The sequence below is a fragment of the Moschus berezovskii genome, chromosome 9 (assembly GCF_049115385.1).
Source record: "Moschus berezovskii isolate FMDL1 chromosome 9, NW_MosBer_1.0, whole genome shotgun sequence".
Classification (NCBI taxonomy): Eukaryota; Metazoa; Chordata; class Mammalia; order Artiodactyla; family Moschidae; genus Moschus; species Moschus berezovskii.
In genome coordinates this window covers 107,351,320-107,367,200 of record NC_142468.1, presented here as the reverse complement: position 1 = coordinate 107,367,200, position 15,881 = coordinate 107,351,320, and the positions used below count along the sequence as shown (strand labels likewise).

The following is a 15,881-nucleotide window of genomic DNA, read 5'->3' as shown; positions in this document are numbered from 1 at the left end:
ATGGGCTTCTCATTGCAGTGGCTTCTCTTCTTGCAGACTCGAGGGCATGTGGGCTTCAGTAGTTGTGGCACCCTGGTTCTAGAGCACAGGCTCAGTAATTGTGGTGCAAGGGCTCAGTTGCTCTACGGCAGGTGGCATCTTTCTGGATCAGGGATGGAATCTGTGTCTCCTGCATTCTTTACCACTGAGTCATCAGGGAAGCCAACTCTCAATCTTTTGAACACAATTACGACAAAACAAGGCAACACACTTGCACGGGAGAAAGCCTCAATCCGTGCAAACAAGATCCATGAAGGGCGCCTACTCAAGGCAACCTCCCCCAACTACCTCTCTCTTTGAATCACCTTGTCTCTCTTTATATCCCCTCTATCCACTCACCTTCATGCTCTGTGCTTTCTTATTGTTGCTAAGTTATGATCATGCTTTAAGGTGTTTGTTGGTGTGTGTCTGTGTGTGTGCGTGTGAACAAACACTCTGGTTTTGCTGTCTGTTCTTTCAGTATTTTCCTGTGTGTAATTATAAACATTTTAATTGAGTGACTTTTTAAATGGGTAAGTGAACTGCAAGGAGATCCAACCAGTCCATTCTAAAGGAGATCAGTCCTGGGTGTTCATTGGAAGGACTGATGCTAAAGCTGAAACTGCAATACTTTGGCCACCTCATGTGACAAGTTGACTCACTGGAAAAGACTCTGATGCTGGGAAAGGTTGGGGGCAGGAGGAGAAGGGGACGACAGAGAATGAGATGGCTGGATGGCATCACCGACTCTGTGGACATGAGTTTGAGTGAACTCCGGGAGTTGGTGATGGACAGGGAGGTCTGGCGTGCTGTGATTCATGGGGTCGTGGAGAGTCGGACACGACTGAGCGACTGAACTGAACTGAAGTGAACTGTTTTATATTTCTCCCTCTTAAAGAAAATGTGTTTACAGTCTATAACTGATTTTCCCCCATGTGATTAGCCAAAGCACTTTAATAGAAAAATGTACTTTTCTTACTGTGTTATATTTTCTTCTGTCTCATATTCAAGGTCAAGAGCTCTGGTATATGTGACTTGAACAAGTAATAAGGTATAGAATAAAGTGATCATTCTACAATTTATTCCTGGCCTATGTGGTTTTGTGGTTCAGTTAACATCTCAACTTAAGTGAGATATTATTTTTCTTAAATATATTTACTTATATATTTATAAATAACACACATATAGTCTAACATTTAATTGAATCAGTTTTGATACTAGATGCTATGTTATACAGTTGAGAATCTAACCAATCATATGCAAGCTATTCTAGTTTACATTTTTATGTGAAGAAACTACAATACAGGATTAGAGAAAAATGAAAAAGACACTATGAAAATTTTTGAATTGTACCTTACCTGAAGTTTTCATGTGAGAATTATAGTATCTGGTAGAGGCAGACTCCAGATTTATATTTCTCTCTCCTGGAGTATGCAGTTGGCCTCAGTCTCCTTGTTCTCTCATTTCAGCAGAAAGAAATGCACCACAAATTCGAACTGGCATCCGAGTATCTTCTTAATGGAGTGGGGTGGGGGAGGTAAGTGTTGGAATGTAATATTATTAAGTATAGTAATTATTTGAAGCCCACAGAATGACCATATTATTTAAACAATTTGAAAGGGTGATTCCATGTGGTTATAAATGGCAATGTGGTCTTTCCTGATTTAAGAAGAACCAATCACACCCTTGTCTCTAAAGAAGAGTATGTATTAGTAGCAACCGCATTCTGAGACATGGTTATTTTGTTCTCAACACTCTACCCTGGGAGGAGATGATCCAATGTACCCCATGTGTGCAGTCAGGCCTTACTACTGAACTCCTGTTCATAGCATGCTTTTTAATAAATATATGAAGATTGTGTCTGACTCTCCTAGATCACCAAACTTCTCCCAGTGGCTTCATCTAGGGATAAGGATGAGAAAATTTTGGCCAGATGTCAGAAAGTGTTGGTTCAACCTTTAGGGGAAAAAGGAAATATGATGAGGCAGGCCTGAGGTCCAAGTTGAAGAATAACTTGGCTTTAAGCCTTGAATCAGAGCATTAAATACAACCAGCAGCATCTGTATATATCTTTATAGTAGTATAGCTATGTTTCTCCACAATAGAGGTGATATTGGCTTTAGGAATGAGAATGTAAAGGCAAAAGTTCCACGAAGTCAACAGATATAAAGACAGAAGTTAACTATTGCAAAGAATCTACAAAACACTCCAAGATCTTGCTCCATCTGTTCCCTTCTTTCCACAATTCTACCCCTGAACCAACCCAAGTATGCTATGGTAATGTTTAAGTTTTGGGATCAGTAGCAAGTGTTCCAGGCTTCCCAGGTGGCACTAGTGGTAAAGAACACACCTGCCAATGCAGGAGATTGAAGAGACATTGGTTTGACCCCTGGGTGGGGAAGATCCCCTGGAGGAGGGCATGGCAACCCACTCCAGTATTCTTGCATGGAGAATCCCATGGACGGAGGAACCTGGCGAACGATAGTCCATAGGATCACAAAGAGTTGGACTGTAGCTACTTAGCATGCACACAGCAAATGTCCCATCTCTTCAGTTCAGTTTAGTCGCTCAGTTGTGTCCGTCTCCTTGCGACCCCATGAACCAGGCCTCCCTGTCCATCACCAACTCCCAGAGTCCACCCAAACCCATGTCCATTGAGTCGGTGATGCCATCCAACCATCTCATCCTCTGTCGTCCCCTTCTCCTCCTGCCCTCAATCTTTCCCAGCATCAGGGTCTTTTTCAAATGAGTCAGGTCTTCGCATCAGGTGGCCAAAATATTGGAGTTTCAGCTTCAGTATCAGTCCTTTTAATGAATATTCAGAACTGATTTCCTTTAGGATTGACTGGTTTGATCTCCTTGCAGTCCAAGGGACTCTCAAGAGTCTTCTCCAACACCACAGTTCAAAAGCATCAATTCTTCTGTGCTCAGCTTTCTTTATAGTCCAACTCTCACATCCATACATGACCACTGGAAAAACCAGAACCTTGACTAGACGGACCTTTGTTGACAATGTAATGTCTCTGCTATTTAATATGCTGTCTAGGTTGGTCATAACTTTCCTTCCAAGGAGTAAGCGTCTTTTAATTTCTTGGCTGTAATCACCATCTGCAGTGATTTTGGAGTCCCAAAAAAATAAAGTCAGCCACTGTTTCCACTGTTTCCCCATCTATTTGCCATGAAGTGATACTTGAATGTAAATATTACTCCACTTGTTTTGTGATCTGTCCTTTCAATATTACTTCAGCCAGAGAAAAGTAAACATTGAAATCAACACTATGATCGCCACAACTAATAACATGATGTTGAAATATTCAAATGAAGGTAAAGATCTAATCCTATTTGATTTTATCTGTAGTATCAGATATAGAGCCCTTCACAAGTTCTGGGTCTCATAATTTAAGAAGACCATGGGCAAACTGCAGTAAGTTTGTAGAAAACAACTTAGAGATCCTTAGAAGCATGACATATAAGTAACAGTGGAAGGAATTAGAATTTTAAATTGGAGAACAGAAGATTCCATTCAGACAGAGGAAAGATGACCATTTTGTAGAGCAATCCAATCTGTTCCATTTATCCCTCAAAGTAGAGAATTAAAAATAATAGTTAAATCTATAGTGAGACACATTGTAATTCAACGTGGAAAGTAATTTTGTAACAGAATCTTACACAGTGCTATTTTCTATCAGAAGACTACTTTCTAGCATGGATTTCATCAGATAAAGGCAGGGAGAGTGGTAGAGGGGGTTTAAGCATCAGAAACAAATGTCTTTCAATATTGAAATTTGATTATATGCATTTAAGATGTGTCAAAAACAAAAAGAAAAGAAAACCTATCCAGGCAAAGTCAATGACAAAAAAATGTAATGGGAAATATTAAGGTTAATGAGAACTTGAGGCTTTCATTTATATTGATAAAGTGGATGGTATATTTTAATGGTTGTTAGTTGACAGCAGACAAGGGGAGGAGAAAAGAGAATTCTGGACAGTGGTTTGGCCAGCAAAGTCCTTGAGTTATACCCTGGGAATACAGAGAGTCTAATTCTATTAATTGAAGAAATTGCATTTTTGTTTCCTGAAAAAATGTGTGTGGAACTTGCTCTCTGAGCCAAAAACTGAGTGGCTCCTCAGTTTCGGTCAAAGACGATTCTACAAGGAATGAGTAGGGGGATCAGAAGAACTTCAGGTCTGAACAAGGAAAAAGAGGTGGCAGCAGCATAAAAAGTTTTATTTGGGGACACTGCTTTGGCAGATTTGCATGTAGGAAATCCCTCAAAGCAGGAGACCTTCCAGAGGCTGTAGACTTGGGGGCTAGTAAGAAGGGGAGAAGGGATAAGGAACTCCTAGGAGAAAGAAGGAGAAGAGAATTTACTTGTTGAGGTGATGTCAGCCTGGTGAGGCTGAGGACTCCGTGCCAAAGACTGCAAAGGGCAGGAGTAACTTGGGATCTTTGTCTCCTCTGCGGTCGGCAGAGGCGGGGCACGGTTTCCTGGTACATGCGGAGCAGACAGGCCCTGAACAGCTAAGAATCTGTGCGCTGCGCCTGCTCAGTCTCTCCAGTCACATCCAGCTCTCTGCAGCTCCACGGACTGTGGTCGCCAGGTTCCTCTGTTCATGGGATTTTTCAGGCAAGAATCTTGAATAGGTTCCCATGTCCTCCTCCAGGGGATCTTTCTAACCCAGGGATCTAACCTCTCTCCTGCCTCTCCTGCGTTGCAGGTGGATTCTTTACTGATGAGCCACCCGGGAAGCCCAAAACTCTGCATATTGGGGTTACATATGAAACAACTGGACATGTTCAATTTTTAGCCCTGGTGGGTATTTGAGTTAACAGGATTCAACTTGCTGTGAAGAAGTAAACAACTTACAAGTCAATATATAGAAGGCATCTTTGGTTCATTTATATGACAGGCGGTCTTTGATGTACATTGTTTTCGGTGACTTTTCACTCTATTTTCTCCATTTATCCAAATTTCAGCATTCATGCTTTCTCTAAAGCTCCCATTGTGCCACCACAAAGTAGAGAACTACCTAAACTGGTCTGCACTAAAGGCTGTTACTTTTGAAATAGAATTATTTTATTTTTATTATTTTGAAAGTAACATGCTTATTTCAGAAGAAGATGAACCAAACTGAAATATATAAAAAGTTTAAATCATCCATGAAGGGCCATTTCTAGTCTTTTTTTTCTTTCTACATATTTCATATATTAGGTACATATGCAACTTAAACAAAATTGGAATTATAGCACATGTGGTTTGTCAATATTTTTGTTTAGTATTATGTCTTGAGTTTTTTTTTTCCATAGAACTAAATATTCCTTAAGTGTGATTTTTAATGGGTGCATGATATTCCATTTTAAACAAATGTACTTTATCATTTTCTTTGGGAAGACTTATTTTATGTAATTTTCTGGGAATCTACTTTCTTTTTCTTTAGAAAATATTTTTGGGACTAGATCACATGTCTCTGTCTTTTTAAGATGTTTGACTCTTTTAACTTTGTAGCAAGCCAAGCTGTCATAGGTTAATGATCACTGGAAGATAACTGCATAGACAGAATACTGGAATGTGACTTAAGGAACTGGGGCCAGATCTAAACTTTAGTGATACACTGGCTGCCTGGATAATAAATCCCTAAACTTCATGTACTTAGATTTTCCATTTGTAATATAACATCAAAGATAATATTCTGACTCATGTAATATTGATATTGTGAGAGCCTCATGAGTTAGGGAAACTCTGAATTTTTGGAGTTTTAGTAAATTGCAAACATGATTTCAGTCTAGCTTCAGAACACTGACAAATAGCTCATTGATTCTTGCTACATTCTGCTAGAATATGTATATATATGTGTGTGTATATACATATATGTGTGTATATATATATATTTGCTTTTTAACCAGACAAGTAAATACATTCCTTTCATTAGGCAGAATTAATTTATTATGAAAAATGTATATTTTATAACATAGTTTTGTATATTCTCCCCCTCAAACAACAGAATGTCTTGTGTTGAAAGGACTGGCAGCTATCAGAACTGTTTTTTGAGTGAATACCTTGTTTCCAAGTGATTTCTAATATGTTATTCCATTGGGATTTGGTTTCTTCATCTGTAATTTTTAGTGTGGAAAATGAGCTTGAGCTAAGCATTGCTTATAGATTGTCTTTCTGATTATGTCCTCCAGTGATGTGGTAGCATATAGGCCCTAGCTGAGAGTTATTATTCTCAGCATGGAGAATCTCTCTTTCACATCCCCTAATCCCCTCTCTCTCCCAGCTTTCCTTAGCCTTTTCCAGAGCTGCTCACAGAAACATCACACTCCACCCACCCTTCCTTAGGACAAATTGAAGTAGTCCTTCTTCTGCAGCCACAGGGTAAGTCTGTGGTACCTGTGCAGCTGCCACCAACAATAGGTTACAGAAATAGCAGCAGGAGGTGAGCAGCCCTAGGCTTGGCCACCTAGTGGTAGGTGGTGCGTCTTAACCCCAGATTGTACCAGGAACTTTCCAGGGCCTGGCAGTTGAGCACATAGAGGCTGGGTCTGCTACTCTCCATGCTCGTGGACATAGCATCCATCCTCTCCCGCTCAACACCAAATTCCCTCTCAGGCAGTCATTGCCTTAGACCCTCACCAACTGGAAAAGATTTCAGGGTGGGAACCAGATCTTCTGGCACCCAGGCTTGGTTTGATTCTTAGCCATGTAATATATATTAACCCATATTACTATCCTTAGTCTATTGATGAGGCAACTGGGTGTTAAAGAGGTAAAAGTGACAGTGTTTTAACTACAGTCCAGGTTTTCTACCTCTAAATTCAGTGGTCTTTCCACAACAGAAGTCCTCAGGCAACACTAAGGGAGTATTTCAAGTGAATTCTCCTTTTGAGTTCATTTTGAGTTTATAAAGTGAATCACAAAATTTATTTCACGTAAAATATAAAGAAAGTATAGAAATTAATAAGGTGAATGGAGAACTCTAAAGAGCAATTGAAAGAAAATGAAACTTTGATACTTTAATGCTCAGAATATAGTGTGGAGGTAGGAGCTCCCCTTGACCGTTTTTCATTGCTTACTTATCCTCCTCCATAGGAAGAACTCCATTTCCTTTTTAAGAAACGGGCCATAAACATGTGTCCCTCATCTAGGTCCCAGAGAAGATAGAAAAAGGCAGTAGACCAGATGGCTGCTCTGGGAGAACAGATGTCAGTTAACTGCAATGAAGGGTGCCACTCTCCTGAGAGGGATTGAGATTTTTCAGTAACTTATGGCTGGGCAAGGAGGATTTGATAGGAAAAAGACACAGACTTTTCTGTCTTTCCCTTGAGTTCCCCATGAGGATAGCATGCTTGGATGATCACAAAGATGCTGGCTCCGGAAGCTTTGAAGCTACCTTTCCTTAAGCACACTGTTGTATATGTCTCAACTTCAATAAAAAATTTAGAGGAGGCATGAGGAAAAAGGCCTGGGGAATATTCACCCAGGAAACTTGATCTTGTGAAACCATCAATTTCGTTGTGAACATTTCTCAACACATTTCATGCTGAGTCATTCTGTTTCCATGGCTATTCCCTGGTGTATTACCCCACAGGTGTGTCACCTGCAGTTCAACCGAAGGTGGGAAATGCCAAGGCAGAGAGGAGGGTACTCCATCAACCTCTAACTTTTCCCAAATCTACACAAATTTTTCTCTTTTTCTTTTTAACAAAGTTTTCTATTTCATGATGTTCTCTTTTCCAGTCTGATTTGGGGATTTCCATTCTCACTACTTTTGCACCATGTCCAAAGAACAAGATGCTTCTCCATTTTCCTGGAGAGTTTTCTCTCTTGCTTCTATTAATAGCAACACACCATCTTCTCCATTTTTATCCCTGTACTCTGAGTCCTCCCAATGTCTTAACATTAAGCCCCTTTGTGTGAGGAAGATTGAAGATGGGCCCATAATTTTACTGGAGAGAACTTTATCTTCAAAGTGAGACTTGCAGTGCAGAGGAGAAGGAAGAAGGAATGGTAAATTTCTATATGAACGGTACTCCCTTCCAGAGGATATGGGCTACTGAGATACTTCTGGGAGGAGGCCATGGAATCAGAACCAGGGCAGAGTTTTGGTAACTTGGCATCCAAAGAGAGATGGTCCCTCCTCCTCTTCTTCCTTTCCTTTACATCATGCTTGATTTGATTGAGGGGCTTCCCTGATAGCTCAGTTGGTAAAGAATCTGTCCGTAATGCAGGAGACCCCGGTTCAATTTCTGGGTCAGGAAGATCCACCAGAGAAATGGATAGGCTAGAGAATTCTGGCCTAGAGAATTCCATGGATCCATGGGGTTGCAAAGAATCGGACATGACTGAGTGACTTTCACTGACTTGGTTGAAGCTCTTTTAACTGAAACTCTTTTTTGATTTTTTTGTCTGTTTTTAGAGTAATGATTTCATAACTTTGATTATGGATATATTAAAATATTTCTCCCATGTCTTGTACCAAGCATTAAATTTTTAAAGTACCACATGAGGTGCTTTTGCTTGTTGAGGACCAGGAACACAAAGTTATGTATATTTTTTTCCACACAGCTTCATGAATTTTGGTTAAAATCATAGGTTCTGTAGTGCCTTATTTTTTTGTTTTAATTAAAATTTTCATCCTTCAAAACTTTTCTGGCCACTAGCTCTTCCAGCCACTATCTTTCTTGCTGTTCCTTTTATATAAAGATTTGCTTGAATATTGACTTCCAAAAGTGGCAGCATTGAGAAAATAGGCTATTTCCAAATTTCCACCCTTATATTCATTTTTTAATTTTATGCTCAGTACATGTGTGGTTGAGTGTGTTAGTGCATACTTACTACCCATTTTTCTTATATTTCTGCCTAACACAATCTCCATTCTCTTACGGAGGCAATGTGCCCAGGTTGAAAAATCAAATGTTACAGCCTCCCTGGTACATAGGAGCCATTATGAGGCACAATCTGGTCCATCAAAAATATATGTAGAATATAGGTGGCCTCTTTCCTGTTGCAAAATTCAGCTTCCATTTTCAGATATATATATATCTTCAAATTCATCTTACTATATAAATATATATATGAATATATATATGCACACATACATACCTACATGTATATAGCAAAAACAAGAAAACAAGACGGGGAGCTGACTGTGGCTCAGATCATAAACTTCTTGTTGCCAAATTCAGACTTGAAGAAAGTAGGGAAAACCATTAGACCATTCAGATATGGCCTAAATCAAATCCCTTATGATTATACAGTGGAAGTGACAAATAGATTCAAGGGATTAGATCTGATAGAGTGCCTGAAGTACAATGGACAGAGGTTTGTGACATTGTACAAGAGGCAGTGATCAAGACCATCCCTGAGAAAAAGAAACGCAAGAAGGCAAATGATTGTCTGAGGAGGCCTGACAAATAGCTGAGAAAAGAAGAGAAGTAAACGGCAAAGGAGAAAAGGAAAGATATACCCATTTGAATGCAGAGTTCCAAAGAATAGCAGGGAGAGATAAGAAAGCCTTCCTCAGTGATCAGTGCGAAGAAATAGAGGGAAACAATAGAATGGGAAAGATTAGAGATCTCTTCAAGAAAATTAGAGATACCAAGGGAACATTTCATGTAAAGATGGGCTCAATAAAGGACAGACATATTATGGATCTAACAGAAGAAGAAGATGCTAATGCTAAGAAGAGGTGGCAAGAATACACAGAAGAACTATACAAAAAAGATCTTTATGACCAGATAATCATGATGGTGTGATCACTCACTGAGAGCCAGACGTCCTAGAGTGTAAAGTCAAGTGGTCCTTAGGAAGCATCACTATACACACAGCTAGTGGAGGTGATGGAATTCCAGGTGAGCTATTTCAACTCCTAAAAGATGATGCTGTGAAAGTGCTGCACTCAATATGCTGGCAAATTTGGAAAACTCAGCAGTGGTCACAGGACTGGAAGAGATCAGCTTTCATTCCATTCCCAAAGAAGGGCAATGCCAAAGAATGCTCAAACTACTGCACAATTGCTCTCATCTTACACTCTAGCAAAGTAATGCTCAAAATTCTCCAAGCAGGACTTCAACCGTACGTGCACCGAGAACTTCCAGATGTTCAAGCTGGATTTAGAAAAGGCAGAGGAGCCAGAGATCAAATTGTCAACATCTGTTGGATCATAGAAAAAGCAAGAGACTTCCAGAACAATGTCTACTTCTGCCTTATTGATTATGCCAAAGCCTTTGACTGGGTGGGTCACAACAAATCGTGGAAAATGTTTAAAGAAACGGGAATACCAGACTACCATCAGTTCAGTTCAGTTCAGTCGCTCAGTCGTGTCCAACTCTCTGCGACCCCATGAATCACAGCACACCAGGCCTCCCTGTCCATCACCAACTCCCGGAGTTCACTCAAACTCATGTCCACAGAGTCGGTGATGCCATCCAGCCATCTCATTCCTGGTCGTCCCCTTCTCCTCCCGCCCCCAACCTTTCCCAGCATCAGAGTCTTTTCCAGTGAGTCAACTCGTCGCATGAAGTGGCCAAAGTATTGGAGTTTCAGCTTTAGCACCAGTCCTTCCAATGAACAATTAGATGGGGAAAAAATGGAAACAATGACAGACTTTATTTTCTTGGGCTCCAAAATAACTGCAGACTGTGACTGCAGCCATGAAATTAAAAGACGCTTACTCCTTGAAAGAAAAGCTATGACAAACCTAGATGGCGTATTAAGAAACAGAGACATTACTTTGCCAACAAAGGTCTGGATAGTCAAAGCTATGGTTTTTCCAGTAATCATGTGTGGATGTGAGAGTTGGACCATAAAGAAGGCTGAAAACCAAAAATTGATGCTTTTGAACTGTGGTGTTGGAGAAGACTCCAACATGATCATATTGCTCTATTTTCAGTTTATAAAGGAACCTCCATACTATTCTCCAGAATGGCCACACTAATCCACATTTCCACCAACAATGTAAGAAGTTTCCCTTTTCTCCATACCCTCTCCCGCATTTTATTGTTTGTAGATATTTTGATGGCCATTCTCACTGGTGTGAGGTGATACCTCATTGTAGTTTTGATTTGCATTTCTCTAATAATTAGTGATGTTGAGCATCTTTTCATGTGCATCTTGGCCACCTGAATGTCTTAAATATCACCTTGCAGTGTTCTTTTGAAAGCTTAACTACCAAGAGACAAACAAACAAACAGAACACTATCTTTTCACTGCTATTTCTTGTGCTTTTTCTCTCTTCTTTTCTTTCTTTGGGAATGCATGTAGGCCTTTAAAAACTATCCTTTACAAGTTGTAATGTTATACTATGGAATTGGTTGTGAAAATATCATAGTATTTTGGGTTTTAAGAAGGGATCATTGAAAACCAGAGGATGCACAAACATATTAATTTACTAATCCAAGGTAGGGAGTCTGATAATATGGTGGAAGCATTTCTTGCCTAGTCAACAGGTCACCAATCCCTTCTTCTTGAGCCCCGTGTTTATCTAATCTCAGAACATTTAAATGTACTGTACCCTGGAAAGGGGTATAGAATTAGAATACTTCTTCAATGGACTAGATAAGTGAGAGATATATGGTCGAGGTTTGAAAGTAAGATTGACTAAGGAGCTTAGCAAGTTCTCAAATCAAAAGAAAAATTGTCTTACCTAGGATATCTGTTTCAAAACTCACAATTTATTCCTATCTTTTGAACCAAGTGCTTCCTGGTGGCTCAGACGGTAAAGCATCTGCCTGTAAAGCTGGAGACTTGGGTTCGATCCCTGGGTTGGGAAGATCGCCTGGAGAAGGAAATGACAACCCACTCCACTACTCTTGCCTGGAAAATCCCACGGACAGAGGAGTCTGATAGTTTACCATCCATGGGGTTGCAAAGAGTCGCACTGAGCGACTTTACTTTGAACCAAGTCATTCATCTCTTTCCCAGGAAACTGTTCTAAGAGAAAAATTCTACAGGGAAATTGCTACATGCACAAAATATTCTTATATCTTAGATTTTCTGGAGCAGGTTTGTTTTTGGACTAAATGAGTCCTAATATAGATTTGCAATTTATCGTCATAGCAAACCTTTTAAAGCTTTTATTGTGATAATATTTTTTTAAGTTTATTTATTTTATTTTTGGCTGTGCTGGGTCTTCGTTGCTGCATGTGGGCTTTATCTAGTTGCAGCAAGTGAGGGCTAGTCTTTGTTACAGTGTGCGGGCTTCTCATAGTGGTGGCTTCTCTTGTTACAGAACCCAGGTTCTAGGTATGTGGGCTTCAGTGGTTAAGGTGAGTGCATTCATTCGTTGTGGCTCATGGGCTCCAGAGTGCAGGCTTTGTAGTTGTGGCACACAGACTTAGTTGTTTTGTGGCGTGTGGGATCTTCCCAGACCAGAGATCAAACCAGTGTCCCTTGCATTGCAAGGTGGATTCTTAACCACTAGATTGCCAGGGAAGCCCTTGAGGTGCTATTTTTAACATTAAAAGTGTGGAAAGACTGTTCAAGGAAAGGATGGTACTGAATGGAAGAGTCTGATTCTCTGAGCACTAACTCTGTAAGCAGTCATTATTATATATTGATGACAGTCTTTTTTTTCCCTAACCTCTTTTCTTATACCCTTCACTTCTGAGTGCCAAAGAATTGATGCTTTTGAACTGTGGTATTGGAGAAGACTCTTGAGAGTCCCTTGGACTGCAAGGAGTTCAAACTAGTCATTCCTAAAGGAAATCAGGCCTGAATATTCTTTGGAAGGACTGATGCTGAAGCTGAAACTCCAATACTTTGGCTACCTGATGCAAAGAACTGACTCATTGGAAAAGACCCTGATACTGGGAAAGATTGAAGGCGGGAGGAAAGGGGGATGACAGAAGATGACATGATCAGATAGCATCACCGACCCAATGGACATGAGTTTGAGCAAGCTCCGGGATTTGGTGATGGACAGGGAAGCCTGGACTGCTGCAGTTCACGGGGTTGCGAAGAATCGGACATGACTGGGTGACTGAACTGATAGCCTTCACAAGTCAACATCAAGCTACTTCAAGGACAGTCCTCTTTCTAGGAAAATTTCACTTCACCACATAAAAATCTACAACCCATACCACATTACTTGAATGGAATATTATAGTTTCTAAAAAATAATTATAAAGGTTTGCTATAATAAGGGACAACTGAGACTTTATAGTAAATAAAATATACATATAAATGAAAATAAAAATATTGCCATTGTATTACAGGGATTGAATTCTGGATGCTTTTCTTCTTTAAAAATTTTCCTTAATGTTATTTTAACACTATTTCAGCAACAAGTAACAATGAACTGTCATTTTTCTCTTAAATACAAGTGATTTATCCACATGATCATTTCCCTCTTAAGTTTTTAGGAGGAGAGGTTCTATTTCCTAAAACCCCATTATTGAACCAATCAGATTTTTAGTCACACTTCATTTTGGTGAAAATATTATTACTGATAATACCCTTTTTCTGAATATTTTGAAGATACTGTTAAATGTGGAATTAGAACCACCTTTTAAAGGTTTCAGTTCAGTCGCTCAGTCGTGTCCGACTCTTTGCGACCCTGTGAATCACAGCACATCAGGCCTCCCTGTCCATCACCAACTCCCGGAGTTTACCCAAACTCATGTCCATCGAGTCGGTGATGCCATCCAGCCATCTCATTCTCTGTCATCCCCTTCTCCTCCTGCCACTAATCCCTCCCAGCATCAGGGTCTTTTCCAATGAGTCAACTCTTTGCATGAGGTGGCCAAAGTATTGGAGTTTCAGCTTCAGCATCAGTCCTTCCAATGAACACCCAGGACTGATCTCCTTTAGAATGGACTGGTTGGATCTCCTTGCAGTACAAGGGATTCTCAAGAGTCTTCTCTGACACCACAGTTCAAAAGCATCAATTCTTTGGTGTTTAGCTTTCTTCACGGTCCAACTCTCAAATCCATACATGACCACTGGAAAAACCATAGCCTTGACTAGACGAACCTTTGGTAGAAAGGGGTATTGTGTAAAAGTAGCAAATTATGTCTGGATGTCATTAGGCTAGCTTGACTTTTCTTGTCCAACAGAAATTTTGGATGATTGCTTTTAAGGGCTTATTTACTAGGAATGACCATCACAAAATAATAAAGTAAAAAATGATAGGAACCACAATCAGAAAAGAATATATTTCCTTCTTTTATTTACAACTAGCTGAATAAACATAAAAATGACATAATTATAATTTTATTGATTCTAGAATTAACAATCTAAAATTCCAAAAAGAGTATAAAAATTTTTATCCCAGATGAATCACACGAACTATCAAGAAAACACCCATATGTGTACATTTCTCATTTAATATGCAGTCCACATAATAACCCAACACTTCTACTTATCTGAATAATGTTAGCACTTTATGATTATAATGACCCTATAGATGATTAATTTCATAGACTAATATAAATTATTATCACTAGACCCATTTTTGAAGATTAGATAACAATATAATTCTGGTTGTTTTAAGTTAGACTATACTGACCTGATAATGGACAGATTATCTAGAATGTCTTACATTATGTTGAAACTCCCCAGAACTTTTCTCAGGGCTGTCTTTATCTCCTTATTCCAGAGGCTATAAATGAGGGGGTTGAAGAATGGGGTCACCATAGCATACAACAAAGTTGCAACTTTCTGCATCCCAGAAGAATGTCTGAGCCCTGGGCTCACATACATGACCATGAGAGAGCCATAGAACAGGGATACCACAGCCAAATGAGACCCACAGGTGGAGAAGGCTTTCTGTCTTCCAGTCGTTGAAGACATATGCAACACAGCTGTTAGGACAAGAGTATAGGACCCAAGGATGAAGAGGGAGCTACCAAAGATAACTACTCAGCTTAGACTGTAGCAAAGCAATTGGGTTTTGGGGGCAGAGACACATGCCAATGCAAACAGTGGCCCTGGGTCACACACAACATGGTCAATAATGTTTGGTCCACAGAAGGGCATCCGAGAAATGAGAACAGTGGGGATCAGGAACCACAGAAACCCACAGACCCAGCAGATAAGGACCAGTTTGGTACAGAGATGCCCATTCATGATATTAGGATACTGCAAGGGACGGCAGATAGCAAGGTACCGATCAAAGGCCACAACGGTCAAATGCAAGCATTCAGTTGCTTCCAAGGAAGAAAAGAAATAAAATTGTAGGAAACATCCAACAAAGGAGATGGTCTTTTTGTCTAAGAAAAAGTTGATCAACATCTTGGGGACTGTAGAAGAAACATACCAGATCTCTAGAAAGGAGAAAATCCCCAGGAATATGTACATGGGGATGTGGAGTCGCTGGTCACACCATAAAGCACAAATAATGGCCCCATTCCCTGTTATGGTCAGAGCATACATTGTAAGGAAGAGTGAGAAGAGGAGGCTCTGAATCTTCCACTCACAAGAAAAACCTAGGAGTATAAATTCTCTTACAAAGACAAAGCGGGAATCTGGCTCAGAGATGCTCACGTTCATTGGGTCCGTAACCTGCAACGTCAACAGACATGTATTTGTCAGTTAAGACTACCTTCAAATGTGCTCCTGTTTAAGAATTAAGAGAAGGCAAACACAAATTGGGGCACAGGAGATAGTTGGCTTCACAGAAACAAGCTTTTGCTTGCCTCTGAACTTTTTCCTTCCTGTGATATCACTAAAGAACCTTAAACTCATTTTGTAAACTTGTTATTCTTTGGGGAAAGCATGATCTATGATAGTTTCTCATAGATATGATAGCAAATAACAGAAAGTGTTAATTGCGTAGTAGTGTCCAACTCTTTGCGACCCCATGGACTGTAGCCCTCCAGGCTCCTCTGTCCATGGGATTCTCCAGGCAAGAACACTGGAGTG

General features: G+C 40.0%; 1 pseudogene; it reads right to left on the bottom strand.

Moving 5' to 3' along the window:
- Positions 1-14,555: 14,555 nt before the first annotated feature.
- On the bottom strand, positions 14,556-15,533 carry LOC129535560 (olfactory receptor 11H12-like; annotated as a pseudogene).
- Between the last annotated feature and the right edge of the window lie 348 nt (positions 15,534-15,881).